This window comes from Salmo trutta, chromosome 22 (assembly GCF_901001165.1).
Source record: "Salmo trutta chromosome 22, fSalTru1.1, whole genome shotgun sequence".
Lineage (NCBI taxonomy): Eukaryota > Metazoa > Chordata > Actinopteri > Salmoniformes > Salmonidae > Salmo > Salmo trutta.
In genome coordinates this window covers 25,553,002-25,570,867 of record NC_042978.1, presented here as the reverse complement: position 1 = coordinate 25,570,867, position 17,866 = coordinate 25,553,002, and the positions used below count along the sequence as shown (strand labels likewise).

The window sequence follows — 17,866 nt, the reverse complement described above, 5'->3', positions numbered from 1 at the left end:
TAACAGTAATTTTGATCCAAATGTGCAAATTGTCCAAACAGATCATCAAGGTAGATGGATTATTTTAAATATGTTATTGGACAATAAACAGATATGGCTTATTAACCTATACGGTCCGAATAATGATGATCCAAGCTTCTTTGAAAATATAAGAATTTATCAACTCTACAAGCAACACTAGACTCTATTATTATGGTGGGATATTTTTTTTAAACAGTCTTAAATACCTCTATGGACCGGAAAGGAAATCACACTACAAACGATCACCCTCAGGCACTTAATAAGGAAATCATGAATGTCATGGATATATTGGAATTAGTGGATATATGGAGGCTTAAATACCCTGACCTAGTGAGATATACATGGCGAAGGCTTAATCAAGCTAGTCATCTTGATTACTTTCTTATGTCATTTTCTCTGGCACCAAAAGTTTAAAAAGTGTTGATAGGGGACAGAATGCAGTCGGATCATCACATAATTGGCATATATATATATATTACTTTTACAGAATTTCCACGTGGGTGAGGATATTGGAAATTTAATCAAAGCCTACTAGATGATAAATTGTTTAGAACTAGGACAGAAGAATTTATAACTGACTTTTTCAAACATAACATAGGTTCAGCAGAACCCCTTATTTTATGGGACACTTAAGTGTGCCTTTGGAGGCCATGCAATTCAGTACTCATCTATAAAACATTAGCAATTTAGATCAAAAGAGTCCATATTAAAGGAAATTGAAGGACTAACAGTACAGTTAGATAGCAATAAAAACGGTACCGTAGAGGCACAGAATAAGTTAGAGGAAAAACAAAAAGAAAATGGAGGAACTTATTCAAGAAAGAGCCAGTGTAATATGTTATAAAAAATAAAGTGAACTGGATGGAATATGGGGAAAATGCACCAAATTATTTTTCAATCTTCAATATAGAAATGCTACCAAAAAAAATGTATTAAAAAACTTGTTACAAATGATGGAGTCATGCATTATTCACCAAATGATATTTTGAAAGAGGAAGTAAAGTACTTTAAGAATATGTTTTAGTTTCAGGCTCCTCTATCTCCACTAACTGAAACTAATTGTATGGATTTTTTTCCTAATAATAATGTAAAATTAACATCTTCACAGAAAGACTCATGTGAAGGGCAAATTACAGAGGAGGAACTGCTTGATGCAATTGGGGCCTTTAAGGACGGGAAAACTCCAGGGCTGGATGGCATACCAGTGGAAGTATACAAAACTTTTTTTGAAATACTCAAAGGACCATTATTAGCATGTTTTAACCACTCCTATATAAATGGTAGATTATCGGACACACAGCAAGAAGGTCTGATATCATTATTACTGAAACAGGACCCAAATGGTATATATAAAGATCTAGTCCATTTAAAAAAATTGGAGACCTCTTACACTTTAGTGTTGTGATGCAAAAATCCTAGCAAAATGCTTGGCGCATAGAATTAAAAAAGTATTGTCAGATATTATTCATCCTAAGCAGACAGGTTTGTACATGGTCGATACATTGGAGATAATATAAGACAAGTACTGGAAACAATAGAATACTATGAAATATCGGGGACACCAGGCCTGGTTTTCATAGCTGATTTTGAAAAGGCTTTTGATAAAGTACAACTGGAGTTTATATATAAATGCCTAGAATATTTCAATTTTGGGGAATCTCTTATAAAATGGGTTAAAGTTATGTATAGTAACCCTAGGTGTAAAATAGTAAATAATGGCTACATCTCAGAAAGTTTTAAACTATCTAGAGGAGTAAAACAAGGTTGTCCACTATCGGCATATTTATTATTGCCATTGAAATGTTAGCTGTTAAGATTAGATCAAACAATAATATTAAGGGATTAGAAATCCGTGGCTTAAAAACTAAGGTGTCATTGTACGCCGATGATTCATGTTTTAAAACCACAATCAGAGAGTCTCCACAACCTCATAGAGGATCTAGATACTTTTGCTATCTCCTCTGGATTAAAACCAAATGATGATAATATTACGTATTAGATCATTTAAAAAATGCTAATTTTACATTACCATGTAGTTTACCAATTAAATGGTCTGACGGAGATGTGGACATACTCGGTATACAAAACCCCCAAAAAAGAAATGATCTCACCCCAATAAATTTGTATAGAAAGTTAGCAAAAATAGATAAGATCTTGCTACCATGGAAAGGAAAATACCTGTCTATTTGTGGAAAAATCACCCTGATTAACTCTTTAAATCATATCACAGTTTACCTATTTGCTTATGGTTTTGCCTACACCTAGTGACCTGCTTTTTAAATTATATGAAGAAAAAAAATTCAAATTTTATTTGGAACAGCAAGCCAGATAAAATTAAAAGGGCCTATTTATATAACGACTATGAATTCGGAGGGCAGAAATGATGAAATATTAAAGCATTAGACCTCTCACTAAAGGCATCAGTCATATCACAGTTATACTTAAATACAAACTGGTTTTCTAGTAAATTGGTACAAATGTCTCATCCTATGTTCAAGAAAGGCCTTTTTCACTTTATTCAGATTACACCTGCCCACTTTCGGTTGTTTGAAAAGGAAATAATCTCCAAAATATGTTTATTTTTTTAAACAAGCCATAGAAAGTTGGTTGCAATTTCAGTTTAATCCACCTGAAAAGACAGAACAAATAATACAACAAATAGTGACTAAATCCAAATATAGTAATTGATAAAAAAAAAAATAAAAAAAAATCGAAGAAATGTTTAAAAAAGGTATAATTTTAGTGAATGATATTATAAATAGGACTGGTGGAGTGATGTCACACATGCAGCTAACACAGATATATGGAAATGTCTGCTCTACCCAAAATTACAACCAACTAATTGCAGCATTACCACAAAAATGGAAGAGGCAAGTAGAAGGGGAAAAAGTAAGGAACTTGTATGTCGGCCCTGTATTAAAGAAAATAAATGGTTAAAGAAAAGTGTGATAAATAAAAATACCAATTTCATTTAAGGACCAAAAAACTGACAGCTGTGCCATATAAATTGCAAAATAGTTGGGAAGAGATTTTCGATGTACCGGTTCCATACACAAAACGCCGGATTCAAAACTTCGAATTTTTCAATTGAAATTACTATATAAAATTCTTGCAACTAATAGAATGTTATATATGGGGGATACAATCTTCCCAGCTCTGCAGATTCTGCTGTGAGGAGGCAGTCATTAGATCATTTATTTTGGTATTGTCCATATGTAGCTCGTTTTTGGTCACAGGTCCAGGAATGGCTGAATAATTGCAACATTTGCCTAGAACTAACGCTGCAGATAGCAATACTGGGTGATTTGAAAAGCCATAGTCAATCAATCAATAATATACTAATTATTTTAGCAAAAATGTTTATTTTTAATTTACAATCTGTAGAAGCTATGAGAATAGAAAGGTTCAATTGTTTTGTGAAGCATCACAGCACAGTTGCAAAATATATGGCAAATAGAAATCCGAAATGGATGATGTTGAGAGATAGATGGGAGGGGTTGAATGGAGCTGAAGGGTGGGACTAATAAGATAAACAATGTAAAACATACGGGGTCTGTAAAATGTATATAGGTTCAGAACTTTTGTGATATAGCACAGTTACAAATAGAAATCAAACTGGATGGACATCAGAAATAGACGGACTAAAAACAAAAAGAACTACTGTAAAATAGACTGTCTAAAATGTGTATCAGATTAATAAATTGAAGGTAACAGCCGAAGTGTTTTATTAGTTTACTCCAATTGGGCGATCGGTGGTAGGGTTTGCGGGGAATAATAATAAACGTATATTCTTTAAAAAAAGTATGCATGTATGTATGTATGTATGTATGTATGTATGTATGTATGTATGTATGTATGTATGTATGTATGTATGTATGTATGTATGTATGTATGTATGTATGTATGTATGTATGTATGCATGTATATATATGGGGGATTGGAAATGATGCAGACAATTACATTGATGAAGCAATATTCTTTCCGCAATATTAAGCTGATCCACCCCTAAAAAAGAAAAAAAAAAACCTAGGGAGGAGGCTTCTGATGTTAACATGCATTTACATTTTACATTTTAGTCATTTAGCAGAGGCTCTTATCCAGAGCGACTTACAGTAGTGAATGCATACATTTCATACATTCTTTCTCCGTACTGGTCCCCCGTGGGAATCGAACCCACAACCCTGGCGTTGCAAACACCATGTTCTACCAACTGAGCCGCATGAAACCAAGGCTTTTTCGATCACAGAAGTCAACAAATGAGGGTGCCTGAGGACATGCAGGGCCTGGGTTTACCTCCACATCACCCGAGGAACAGATGAGTAGGATGAGGGTACGGCTAAAGGCTATCAAAAATGGTCAGCTAGAGCATTGGGGACAAAGAATAAAAGGAGCAGATTTCTGGGCGTGGTAGAATAGATTCAGGGCATAATGTGCAGACAGGGGTATGGTGGGGTGCGGGTATGGTGGGGTGCGGGTACAGCGGCGGTAAGCCCAGGCACTGAGTGATGATAAGAGGTTGCATCTCTGGACATGCTGGTTATAATGGGTGAGGTCACCGCATGTGTGGGAGGTGGGACAAAGGAGGTATCAGAGGCATGATGAGTGGAACTAGGGGCTCCATTGTAAACTAAAACAATGATAACTAACCTAAACAACAGTATACAAGGCATATTGACATTTGAGAGAGACATACAGCGAGGCATAAAGCAATCACAGGTGTTGATTGGGAGAGCTAGCTAAGACAACAACAGGTAAGACAACAGCTAATCAGCTAAAACAACAACAGGTAAAATGGCAATGAATGGGCAGAGGGTCGGTTAACTACACACAGAGCCTGAGTTCGCGGCTGGGGCCGACAGATAAACAAAATGGAGTACCGTGATTAATGGACAGTCCAGCAGGCATCAGCTATGTAGCCAAGTGATTATAGGGTCCAGGGGACAGCAATAGATGGAACAGGGAAGCCGTGGAGTAGTCGCTACTACGCTGGCACGCGGGAGACACGGCGTTTAAAGTTAGCAGCCTGGGGCTAAAAGAAGCGTCTGCACCAACATCCGACGGAGGCCGGTTGAAGGCACAGCGGATGGAGTATTCGTCGGCAGACCAGTCTTGGTGGTGCGGCGAGGCGCCGTGTCGACAAAGGATCCAAGCCAGATGGCGAAAGAGGTATTGTAGTTGTTGTAATTTAGTTTGCTAGCCGGGAGATGCACCTGGCTCACGGCTAACTGGTGCTAGCTTCGGGGCAGGGGGGTTAGCCACTATAGCCACTCGGTAGCAGCGGTGATCCGGTGCCAAGGTCCAAAGCTTACGGCAAGGATCCGGTGTAGTAGTGGATTCTAGCCGTGTTTGGGTGGAGTCCGGGTGAACAACTGAGTAGGCAGGGAGGTGGGCCTCAGGGATAGCTTCGGTACTGGGGCAGTTGGGGGGAGCTAGCTTGCTGTGAAGATCAAGAGTTATAGTCCAGGGTTTACGGCAAGAATCCGGCGTTGTAGTGGAGAAACAGTCCGATACTGATAGGCTGGCGAGTATTATCTAGGATAAAAAAAAAGGGCTGGTATCTGTGCAGAAGGTAAAGGCCGCTAACAATGACTAAATAGCTTGTAGCTAAATTAGCTGCTGATGGCTAGGTGGTTCTGGCTATAAGGTCTAAAAAATAAATAAAAAATAATAGCGGTTCCGTATCACATTGGGTGAGGCAGGTTACCAGAAGGTATAATTGAATTAAAATGGAAAAGAGATTGTATACATTTCAGTTTTATTTTCAAAAAAAGGACGAAAAATACAAAAGTACACGAGAGGACGAACAAAACACATCTGCACTGCTACGCCATCTTGGATTCAGCAAATGACAAATAGCCTACCTACAACTGGTAAAAACGTGCATGCTGCCGTCTCCTCTCACAAGACTCAGCTGCATCGCTCAGTCAACACCCCCCCTCCCCCACACACACTCCACTAGAAACAAGCTGTGTCACTGCCTGATAGGCAGGAGCAGCAGGTCACAGTGAAAATGGTGGCCGCCATGCAATTCCCAAGTAGCCCAAAAACCCGCAACCAATACATTTTCACCAACATTGTTTTCAAAGTATCCTAATTTGGCAGGGGAAAAAAATAAATAAATAAAAAAGACACGGCAACCCTGTTCATGAGATCCCTACCTGAAAATATGATCAAAAGTTAGTATTCAGCTATCATAAAAGTATGCCTTACTTTGCAGAACTACAGAAATTGTCAGAGCGCATAGGCAGCAATTTAGTCGCTCTGGATAAGAGCGTCTGCTAAATGACGTAAATGTAAATGCAGCAGTTCTATAGAGATGAGATGATGACTTGGAATGAAATCAACAACAAAAAATCCACAACTAAAACATTTTATTAAAGTAATGTGAATAAATAGTTAATAAGTGATAAACATTTGGCTTGGGCGGTATCAAGATTTTCATCGTCATACAATCATTCTCTCATCCTGGGATTTACTGTATTAACGGCATAGCACAGAAGGGGGCGCTAAAAACGCAAGAAAAGCCCATGGGCCTCTGACCAGAAGGCTAACAAAATGAGCACAAACGAGTAGAGAAATCACAGATACTGTTGGCTAAATGCTAACGAGCGACAACAAATATAAAATAATAGCAAAGACAGACAAATCCAGCTCAAAGCTATACAAGCATAGCTAGTTGCTACCAAATGTCATTCGATGTGTGGTCATTTTCAAGCAAAATGAAAATGAGAAATTGTGCAAATGAATAAAAGTTGTGATGCTGCTCTTCCTTCAGAAAGACATGCATGTGTACACGGAGCAAAAGGTGGAAGAAAAAAACACTATTAGGAAGCACAGGGGGAAACTGGCAGCTATACAGATAACTCATCAGACAGGTCTGAGGTTCACTAGCTAGCTAACAGACAGACAGCAGATGTGTCTGCTTTTGTCAAGGAACAGCTACAATGGGCCTCTCACAGGTGCTGGAGCAAAACATGTTTTTTTCTCTCAGGCTCATAACCTAAACGTAACTACTTTAACGTGAAAAAAATGTGTTAAAGCGGAACGGCACACAAACAACGTAATATAACTAAAATACTGTATTAAACTAAAGTAATGTGAATAAATGATGGCTAGTAAGTGAATAGCAGTAATGGGCAGTCACTACCCTCAACCCAAATAATGCATAGTTCATGTATTGTTTTAAATTATCGGCACCGGCGATTATTTTCTAATAATCTAACCCAAACTGAATGGACCTCAAAAAGCACTAATAGCTCAACACTACTAGCTAGCTAACAGACAGTTTAACTATGGTGTGTCTAACTAAATGACAGACAGACCGCACGTGTCTGGTTTTGTCAAGGAATAGATACAACGGGCTTCGCGCAGGTGCTGGAGCAAAAAAGGTTTTTCTTTATCTCTAATAACCTAATCATAGCCTGGCCTTTCACGTTCAAATAGCTACCAAGTGTAACAGCACACACCCTACCTGTGTCTAACACCCACACACCATTCTTTTCCCAGGAGAAGGTGCCAGTCGGGCCCCAGGGCTTTTGGGTGGAATAGCCTTTAGAGGGCCGACGTGCTGAAACCTGAAAGCACAGGCACCCGTCTAAAACACACACTCCCGCTCTCTCTGTAATAGACACTTTCCCTTTCTCTCAAACACTCACCATCTCTCCATACTCGCAGGCTGGGTTAGAACAATGCCATGGCTCTGGTACTGACAGGCACGGTAAAGCCTGTGGAAGCGGTATCATTTCCTCCCTTCCAATGCAGCTTGGGCACACACTTCCTCAGAGTATGTGCAGACCAGCTGGCTGGAGTGTTTGAGTGTCCGTAATCTCCCCATATCCCAGCCTGTTGTCCCCACTTGCTTCAAGATGTCCACCATTGTTCCTGTACCCAAGAAAGCGAAGGTAACTGAACTAAATCGCCCCGTAGTGCTTTGAGGCTAGTTAAGGATCATATCACCATCTTACCCGATAATACGTATACCGCCCCAACAGATCCACCGACAACGCAATCACCACTGAACTGCACACCTAAACAAGAGAAATACCCATGTAAAAATGCTGTTCATCGAAAGCTGAGCTCTGGTCAACACCATAGTGCCCTTCAAGATTATCACTAAGCTCAGGGTCCTGTGTCAATACCACTCCCTGTGCAACTGGGTCCTGGACTTCCTGACGGGCCGACCCCAAGTGGTGAAGGTAGGAAACACCAGGGCTTGACATTAACTTTTTTTGGCACTTGTCCATTTTCAGTCACCCTTTGTCCTTTTTGGCACTTGTCCTCAAGCTGAAGTAAAAAATATATAAAAAAGGGATGAGTAACACCATCGGCCAAAGGGTGACTGAAAATGAGTGAACTACATAGGAGGTTGCCCATAGACGATGCTCTCGTCCCCTAGCAACCACCCTACCAAAAAATTTATATTAAGGACTGATCCATTGCGGAGGCCGCTGGGATGGCACACTAGTATCACCAGTAACACATTTACCGTTAATTACCATCATTTATAATATACAATGTTAGTTTGGTTACTATAATTTCTGTTAATGAATTCAGTATACTATTCTTATTATTAGTATTACCGTCGTTGTCATTGTAGGAGTGGACACATTGTTTGCAGAGCGCACAACCTAGGCTACACTTGAGGAAAACGTTTTGGTTTATTCCATTTAGGAGTTTCAAATTATTAATTGTCTTTAGTTTGGAGTGCTCCTGTCAATCTTGAGTAAGGACACGCACCTAATTACGCATAGAACTAGGCCTAGGCTACCTGGTCTGTGCGCAAATGTAGACTTCTAAATGTGCCCATTTGGGGATCTGATACTATTTCTGATTGTCTTAACTCACAATCACTGTGGAACTTCTCAAAGTCATTTTCTCTTTGCCTCAAAAAGCAGGTAAACAAAGTCTGTTTTTGCCAATTATGATTTTCACATGCACATTTTTGTGGAACATTTAATTTATAAGTCTTCATATCTCAATCAAAAACAGACTTTGTTAATCAAAATTCTATCTAAATGAAAATGATACTGTAACTTCTATTGCCATTGTCAATATGTAACAGGAAGTAGAAATCTGATGTGTGGAATCACTTTCAAGCCTTTGCCATTGAAACACACAGGGACTTATTAATAATTTAGCACTTGCTAAGGCTTCCACGAGATGTCAACAGTCTTTACAAAGTGGTTTGAGTCTTCTATGGTAGAAACTGACCCAAAGAGAGGCTTGGGAAGTTGGTCACAGGGGGAGGGCCATTACTACTATTACGCGGGCGCCCATGGGAACCCTTTTGTTCCGAAACGTTTAGTAAGACAATGCAATTGTCTGCCTTGAATATTATTGAAGCTCTGGTTGAAAAAGGCCCTAAAGATTTGTTATACAACGTTTGAACGAACGTAAATATATTTTTTTGCACATTCGTGACGACAAGTCCCGCGCGCTTCAGTACATTATGAGTAGCCTTCGGAACGCGCTAACAAGAAGGAACTATTGGGACATAAATTATTAACTTGTTTGAACAAAACTACATTGGTTGTGGACCTGTTGTGGACCTGGGATTCCTGGAAGTGCCTTCTGATGAAGATAATCAAAGGTAAGGGAATATTTACAATAGTATATTTGATTTTAGATGGTTCCAAGATGGCGCTAACATGCATCGCAAAGCCTATTTTTCTGAGCATACTACGTCGTTTATTGCAAAGTGTGATTTTCCAGTAAAGTTATTTTTAAATCTGGCAATGCGGTTGCATTCCCGAGATGTTAATCTATAATTCTTTGAATGACAATATTACATTTTAACAATGTTTTCGAATAGTAATTTTGTAAATTGTAGCGCTGATCACCGGAAGCATTTGAGGGAAAATATTTTCTGAACGTCACGCGCCGATGTAAAATGCTGTTTTTATATATAAATATGAACTTTATCGAACAAAAAATGCATGTATTGTGTAACATGATGTCCTAGGTGTGTCATCTGATGAAGATTGTCAAAGGTTAGTGCTGCATTTAGCTGTGTTTTGGGTATTTGTGATGCATGCTAGTTGCTTAGAAAATGGCAGTGTGATTTTTTTTTGGCAGGGTACTCTCCTAACAATCTAATATTTTGCTTTTGCTGTAAAGCCTTTTTTTTTTTTTTTTTAAATCGGACAACGTGGTTCGATTCAGGAGAGGCATCTATAAAACGCTGTAAAATAATCATATGTTTGAGAAATTTAAGTTATAGCATATAGAGGTATTTGTATTTTGCGCGACGCGATTCCACTGGCTGTTCCACTCGCAAGCGTCCCACGTTCCCAGACAGGTTAAGGACAACAAAGTCAAGGTATTGGAGTGGCCATCACAAAGCCCTGACCTCAATCCTATAGAAGATTTGTGGGCAGAACTGAAAAAGCATGTGTGAACAAGGAGGCCTAAAAATCTGACTCAATTACACCAGCTCTGTCAGGAGGAATGGGCCAAAATTCCCCCAACTTATTGTGGGAAGCTTGCGGAAGGCTACCCAAAACATTTGACCCAAGTTAAAGAATTTAAAGGCAATGCAACCAACTACTAATTGAGTGTATGTAAACTTCTGACCCACTGGCAATGTGATGAAAGAAATAAAAGCTGAAATAAATAATTCTCTACTATTATTCTGACATTTCACATTCTTAAAATAAAGTGGTGATCCTAACTGGCCTAAGACAGAATTTTTACTAGATTTAAAATGTCAGGAACTGTGAAAAACTGAGTTTAAATGTATTTGGCTAAGGTGTATGTAAACATCCAATTTCAACTGTATATACACACAGTATTCGAGTTATGGCTCATCCTCAAGAACTACTGCTTATATTCATATACTGTCCACACACACACACACACACACACACACACACACCTCATTCTGATATTTCTTAATTTATTTTTTACTTTTTGGATTATGTGATTGCTAGGTGTTATTACTGCACTGTTGGAGCTAGAAACAAGCATTTCGCTGCACCTGCGATAACATCTGCAAATCTGTGTCCATGACCAATAAACTTTGATTTGACAGAAACACAGCGGAAAAGCCAAAGGAAAACAAGAGAGATGTAGCTTAACACTCCCTATATGACCTCCTGTGTGTTTTCCATGTTGACCGAAACTGTTAAGCAGGCAGCACTGTAGAGGCATGTAGAGCTTTGATCCTGCTGGCCCCATCTCTGCATGGGTCTATAATAAGAGCTGGGTTAGGACTGCTTTATGAGCTGGAGAAAGATAAGAGGTGTGTGTGACCCACCACTCATCCTCCCTTCTGAGCTCCTTTGAAACTCAGCACCATCTTCTGTTCTTTCTTTTCAATCCCACATTGTTGGGAGGTAGTGGAGCAGCTAAATAGCCACAGATGGTCCCAACTACACATTCATTGGAAACGCTAAGGGTGATGTTTTACACTTCTAGTCACACACAACTACTAAGTAACAAACTTAAGACTTGCACTTGTTTCTGTGCACTGCACATGTCTTTAAAAATAGGAAAATACTGCCATATGTATTGCACTATCAGAGATGACTTAGTGTAGCGGTGTTGACATACACAACTATTTTGTGCGTAACAGTACTGACACTAGTCAGGCATATGAACAAAGCTGTGGAACAGAGACTCTACAATGTGTAGCAACTCCTCTTTAAAGCTGCTTCACTAAGCAAAACTCTGGATCAGAGAGATGGCGCTGCAGTGGATAGCTCCAGTGTCACAGGCTCCTGACCAATACTGAGTCAAACAGGCAAAGCGTCCATACAAGACTAAGTACAAGTCCTACTACGCCAGCTCCAACACGCGACAAATGTAACAGGGCTAGCAAATTTCTATACTCGCTTCGAGGCAAGCAACACTGAACCATGCATGAGAACACCAGTGGTCGCGAACGGCTGGGTGACCTTGCTTTCTGTAGCTGATGTGAGTGAGACCTTGAAACAGGTTAACATTCACAAATGGAATACTAGGACGCGTACTCAGGAGTGTGTGCTTAGTCCCCTCCTGTACTCCCTCTTCAGCCACGACTGCGCACGACTCCAACGGCATTAAGTTCGCTGATGACAATGGTGGTCGGACTGATCACTGACCACGAGGCAGCCTATAGGGACTGGCAGTGTGGTGCCAGGACAACAATTTCTACCTCAACTTCAGCAAGACAAAAGGAGCTGATCGTGGACTACAGGAAACAGCACGCCCCCATCCACGGGGCTGTAGGGGAGCGGGTCGAGAGCTTCAAGTTCCTTTGTCTACATCACTAAAGATCTATCATGATCCACACACACACAGTTGTGAACAGGGCACGTCAGCGCCTCGTCCCCCTCAGGAGCAACTGCAAAGCACCCGTAAGGCGCTACAGAAGGTGTTGAGTACGGCCGAACTTCCTGCCATCCCGGACCTCTATACCTGGCGGTGTCAGAGGAAGGCCCAAAAAAAAATGTCAGACTCCAGCCACTCAAGCCATCGACTGTTCTCTCTGCTACCGCACGGCAAGCAGTACCAGTGCACCAAGTCTGGAACCAACAGAGCACTGAACACCTTCTACCCCCAAGCCATAAGACTACTAAAACAAGACTGCTAAATAGCAAATCAAATGGCTTCCCGGACTACCTACATTGACACTTTTTTGCTCTAACGCTCTTGCACTGACTGTGCGCACACACACACACACAATATATAGCCTGTTGCCTAGTCACTTTACCCCTACCTATATGTACATGGCTACCTCAGTTACCTCGTACCCCTGCACATCGACCCGGTACTGGTTCTCCCTTAATAAAGCAATCTTACTTTTACTCGTTTTGTTATTTCGGTAATCACTGTGTATTTATTCCTCGTCTCACTATATCAATTGATCTTAATTGTTGGAAAAGGTACATTAATTTGGGGACAGGTCGGAAAGCATAAAAAAATGCATTGCAATTTAGCTTGCACTTGCTAGCTAATTTGTCCTTATTTAGCTAGCTTGCTGTTGCTAGCTAAATTTATCCTGGGATATAAACATTGAGTTTTTAATTTACCAGAAATGAACAAGGTCCTCTACTCCGACAATTAATCCACACAACAGTCAACCGAATCGTTTCTAGTCATCTCTCCTCCTTCCAGGCTTTTTCATCGTTGAACTTATATGGTGATCGGCTTCTAAACGTTCATAGTATTACCACGACGACCGGCAAAACAGTTCATCTTTCAATCACCCACGTGGGTATAACCAATGAGATGGCACGTGGGTACCTGCTTCTATAAACCAATGAGGAGATGGGAGAGGCAGGACTTGCAGCGTGATCTGCGTCAGAAATAGGAATGGCTTCTATTTTAGCCCTTGGCAACGCAGACGCTCGTTGGCACGCGCGAGCAGTGTGGGTGCAATAATTGAATAACATGGATTTATACATTTATTTTGCAACCATCGCGCACTTAACGCAAGCGGTGTGGTCAGCCTATAAGTATTTCACCATTAATCTTCACCTGTTGTTTACGAAGCATGTGACAAAAACAATTTCATTGGATAACAAAGCTGCAGTAGGGCCTCCATCTCTAGCACACACAACATGGATGAGTTCCTGTTACAGCTTAAACACAGAGTGGGGGAGGTGAGGAGACTCCTGCCAAGTTCACCGATGGGTAGAATGGACACCAGCGGAGCAACACTGTCCACATGGTTTAGCCTGGCCATGTCTATACCCATTTCAGACAGATGAGGTATATTACCTGTGAAGAACCTAAGGCAATGTTAATGACCCCTTTATTTACCACTTTCTTGCAGATATACTTATTTTATCCATATCAGTGTATAACTGGCAAATTGGGATGGGTGGGGGCCATTGTTAAACCATGGGGGCTTTTTGCATTTTAAATTAGGGATGTGTTAACAATGGAATTGTTAATGAATTTACCTGCAACAAAAAAAAAAAAAGCAGAGAACCATTCACAGACCCAATACCTGAATTCTGGCTACAAGTCTGAAAATGAAGGAATCATGACTAGGTCTTTAGGTGGCTTTTCATTTGCCATGTTTTTTTTTACCCCCGACCCCTTTTTCAGATATACCAACAACAAAAAATAAGCAGGCATGGTAAATGACTGGGATTTGGGTCTGTGTATGAAAGGGGTATTATTATTATTATTATTATTATTATTATTATAATAATAATAATAATAATAATAATAAGCTGGTCAGTGGAGAGGAACACAGACACACAAAAGTGTTTGCTCTCAGAGTTCACTGGGTCAGAGTGCACATTGCACGCTGGAAAGGAACAAAGCCTGACACCCAAATGCTCATGCATGCTCACACAGATGAAAGAGGATCTGTATAAAACCTCTGAGAAAAGGGGAGAACAGGAAGAGGAGCGAGAGCAGTAGTCCCCGCTCATTGGAATAAAAGCAGGCAGAGCAGAGGGAGGCAGTATATATGGGCTGTTATTTTTCCATCACACAGTCATGATGGATTGATCCTTTCTTCTTTCCCACAAAGAACAGAACAATGTTACATTGTATGCTTCTGTCAGAGTGTGTGTGTGTGTGTGTGTGTGTGTGTGTGTGTGTGTGTGTGTGTAAGAGCCACTGTCTAATGGAAGAGGAGCAACAGCTGCGGCCTGAACAAACAGCTGCATCTCTTCAACCGCTACACACCTCTCATCCCCTCACTCTCCCTCCCTGAAAGAGCTGCTCAAACCTCTCTCTGGGCCCCCTCTCCTACAGAGCAACATGGCCAGGGGCCACACGCACACAGTATCAATGTATTTTCCTCCTCACAGAAGACAAGTACATACAGGATTCATGGCCTTCCAAACATTAATTTCTATTGAATTTTTTTTTTTTAAATAGGCATGGCATTGTTTCCACCAGTGTCTCCCGGCATCCCCTCCCACTTTCACACAAAGGAAACTAAAGAAGTTGAAAAATATTTGGCAAACAGAAATTTAAAAAAATGGTGTTCAGAGATACACTGCCGATTTTGTAGGTTTTCCTACTTACAAAGCATGTAGAGGTCTGTAATCTTTATCATAGGTACACTTCAACTGTGAGAGAAGGAATCTAAAACAAAAATCCAGAAAATCACATTGTATGATTTTTAAGTAATTAATTTTCATTTTATTGCATGACATAAGTATTTGATCACCTACCAACCAGTAAGAATTCCGGCTCTCACAGACCTGTTAGTTTTTCTTTAAGATACCCACCTGTTCTCCACTCATTACCTGTATTAACTGCACCTGTTTGAACTCGTTACATGTATAAAAGACACCTGTCCACACACTCAATCAAACAGACTCCAACCTCTCCACAATGGCCAAGACCAGAGAGCTGTGTAAGGACATCAGGGATAAAATTGTAGACCTGCACAAGGCTGGGATGGGCTACAAAACAATAGGCAAGCAGCTTGGTGAGAAGGTAACAACTGTTGGCGCAATTATTAGAAAATGGACGATGAAGTTCAAGATGACGGTCAATCACCCTCGGTCTGGGGCTCCATGCAAGATCTCACCTCGTGGGGCATCAATGATCATGAGGAAGGTGAAGGATCAGCCCAGAACTACACGGCAGGACCTGGTCAATGACCTGAAGAGAGCTGGGACCACAGTCTCAAAGAAAATCATTAGTAACACACTACGCCGTCATGGATTAAAATCCTGCAGCGCACGCAAGGTCCCCCTGCTCAAGTCAGCGCATGTCCAGGCCCGTCTGAAGTTTCCTCCTCTGGATCACCCAGATGGTCATTGGCAAATGGGAGAAGGTTATGTGGTCTGATGAGACAAAAATAGAGCTTTTGGGTCTAAACTCCACTCGCCGTGTTTGGAGGAGGAAGAAGGATGAGTACAACCCCAAGAACACCATCCCAACCGTTAAGCATGGAGGTGGAAACATCATTCTTTGGGGATGCTTTTCTGCAAAGGGGACAGGACGACTGCACCGTATTGAGGATGGATGGGGCCATGTATCGCGAGATCTTGGCCAACAACCTCCTTCCCTCAGTAAGAGCATTGAAGATGGGTCATGCTGGAATACCCAGCCACGACAACGACCCGAAACACACAGCCAGGGCAACTAAGGAGTGGCTCCGTAAGAAGCATCTCAAGGTCCTGGAGTGGCCTAGCCAGTCTCCAGACCTGAACCCAATAGAACATCTTTGGAGGGAGCTGAAAGTCCATATTGCCCAGCGACAGCCCCGAAACCGGAAGGATCTGGAGAAGGTCTGTATGGAGGAGTGGGCCAAAATCCCTGCTGCAGTGTGTGCAAACCTGGTCAAGAACTACAGGAAATGTATGATCTCTGTAATTGCAAACAGGTTTCTGTACCAAATATTAAGTTCTGCTTTTCTGATGTATCAAATACGTATGTCATGCAATAAAATGCAAATGAATTACTTAAATCATACAATGTGATTTTCTGGATTTTTGTTTTAGATTCCGTCTCTCACAGTTGAAGTGTACCTATGATAAAAATTACAGACCTCTACATGCTTTGTAAGTAGGAAAACCTGCAAAAATCAGCAGTGTATCAAATACTTGTTCTCCCCACTGTAGATGGGAGGGGTTGAGTGGAGCTGAAGGGTGGGATTAAAAACAAGATAACTAATGTAAAATGTATATACAATGCATTCGGAAAGTATTCACACCCCTTGACATTTTTTTACAGCCTTATTCTAAAATTATTTAAACATTTCCCCCCCTCAATCTACACACAATACCCCATTGTGACAAAGCAAAAACAGGTTTTTAGAATTCCTGTTTCTCATGGTCAGTCCTTTAAGTGCCTTTCGGCAAACTCCAAGAGGGCTTTCATATGCCTTTTACTGAGAGGCTTCCATCTGGCCTGATTGGTGAAGTGCTGCAGAGATGGTTGTCCTTCTGGAAGGTTCTCCCATCTCCACAGAGGAACTCTGGAGCTCTGTCAGTGACCACCGGGTTCATGGTCACCTCCCTGACCAAGCCCCTTCTCACCCCGATTGCTCAGTTTGGCCGGGCGGCCAGCTCTAGGAAGAGTCTTGGTGTATCCAAACTTCTTCCATTTAAGAATGATGGAGGCCACTGTGTTCTTGGGGACCGTCAATGCTGCAGAAATGTTTTGGTACCATTCCCCAGATCTGTGCCTCGACACAATCCTGTCTCGGAGATCTACGGACAATTCCTTCGACCTCATGGCTTGGTTTTGCTCTGACATGCACTGTCAACTGTGGGATCTTATATAGACAGGTCTGTGCCCTTCCAAATCATGTCCAATCAATTGAATTTACCACAGGTGGACTCCAATCAAGTTGTAGAACCATCAAGGATGATCAATGGAAACAAGATGCACCTGAGCTCAATTTCAAGTCTCACAGTCTGAATACTTATGTAAATAATTTGGTTTTTATTATTAATAAAATGTGCAACAAAATCAACCTGTTTTCACTTTGTCATAATGGGGTTCTGTGTAGAATAATGTAGATCTTCATTTGAAATCCATTTTAAAATAAGACTGCAACAAAATGTGGATATAGTCAAGGGGTCTGAATACTTTCTGAATGCACTGTAGGTTCAGAACTCGGTTAAAAATATGGCAAAATAGAAAAGGAATAAAAAAGGATACTAAAGAAACTTCCAGAAAACGTTCCTCTCTGAGAAAGTGGAACAGCATGTCCAAACCTGCCTCAGTTGTAGAGGAAGCACTCACATTTACATTACATTTTAGTCTTTTAGCAGACGCTCTTACCCAGAGCGACTTACAGTAGTGAATGGATACATTTTTTCTGTGCCGGCCCCCCGTGGGAATCGAACCCACAACCCTGGTGTTGCAAACACCATGCTCTACCAACTGAGCTACAGGGAAGGCACACACGCAGTGGTCATGCCTGTGATAGACACGTCTG

The 17,866-nt window shown here is 40.9% G+C and overlaps 1 protein-coding gene across 5 annotated transcripts in view; it reads right to left on the bottom strand.

Moving 5' to 3' along the window:
• Window positions 1–17,866, bottom strand: part of ralgps2 (Ral GEF with PH domain and SH3 binding motif 2) — a 137,960-nt gene that overhangs the window by 107,240 nt on the left and 12,854 nt on the right. Inside the window, exon 1 of one of the 5 annotated variants that reach the window (XM_029707411.1) lies at window positions 7,677–7,865. The exons of the other annotated variants lie outside the window; for them this stretch is intronic. The gene's annotated coding sequence lies outside the window, so the exon portion shown is untranslated. Of the gene's footprint in view, window positions 1–7,676; window positions 7,866–17,866 lie in introns of those variants that run through there. 5 annotated transcript variants of the gene reach the window in all.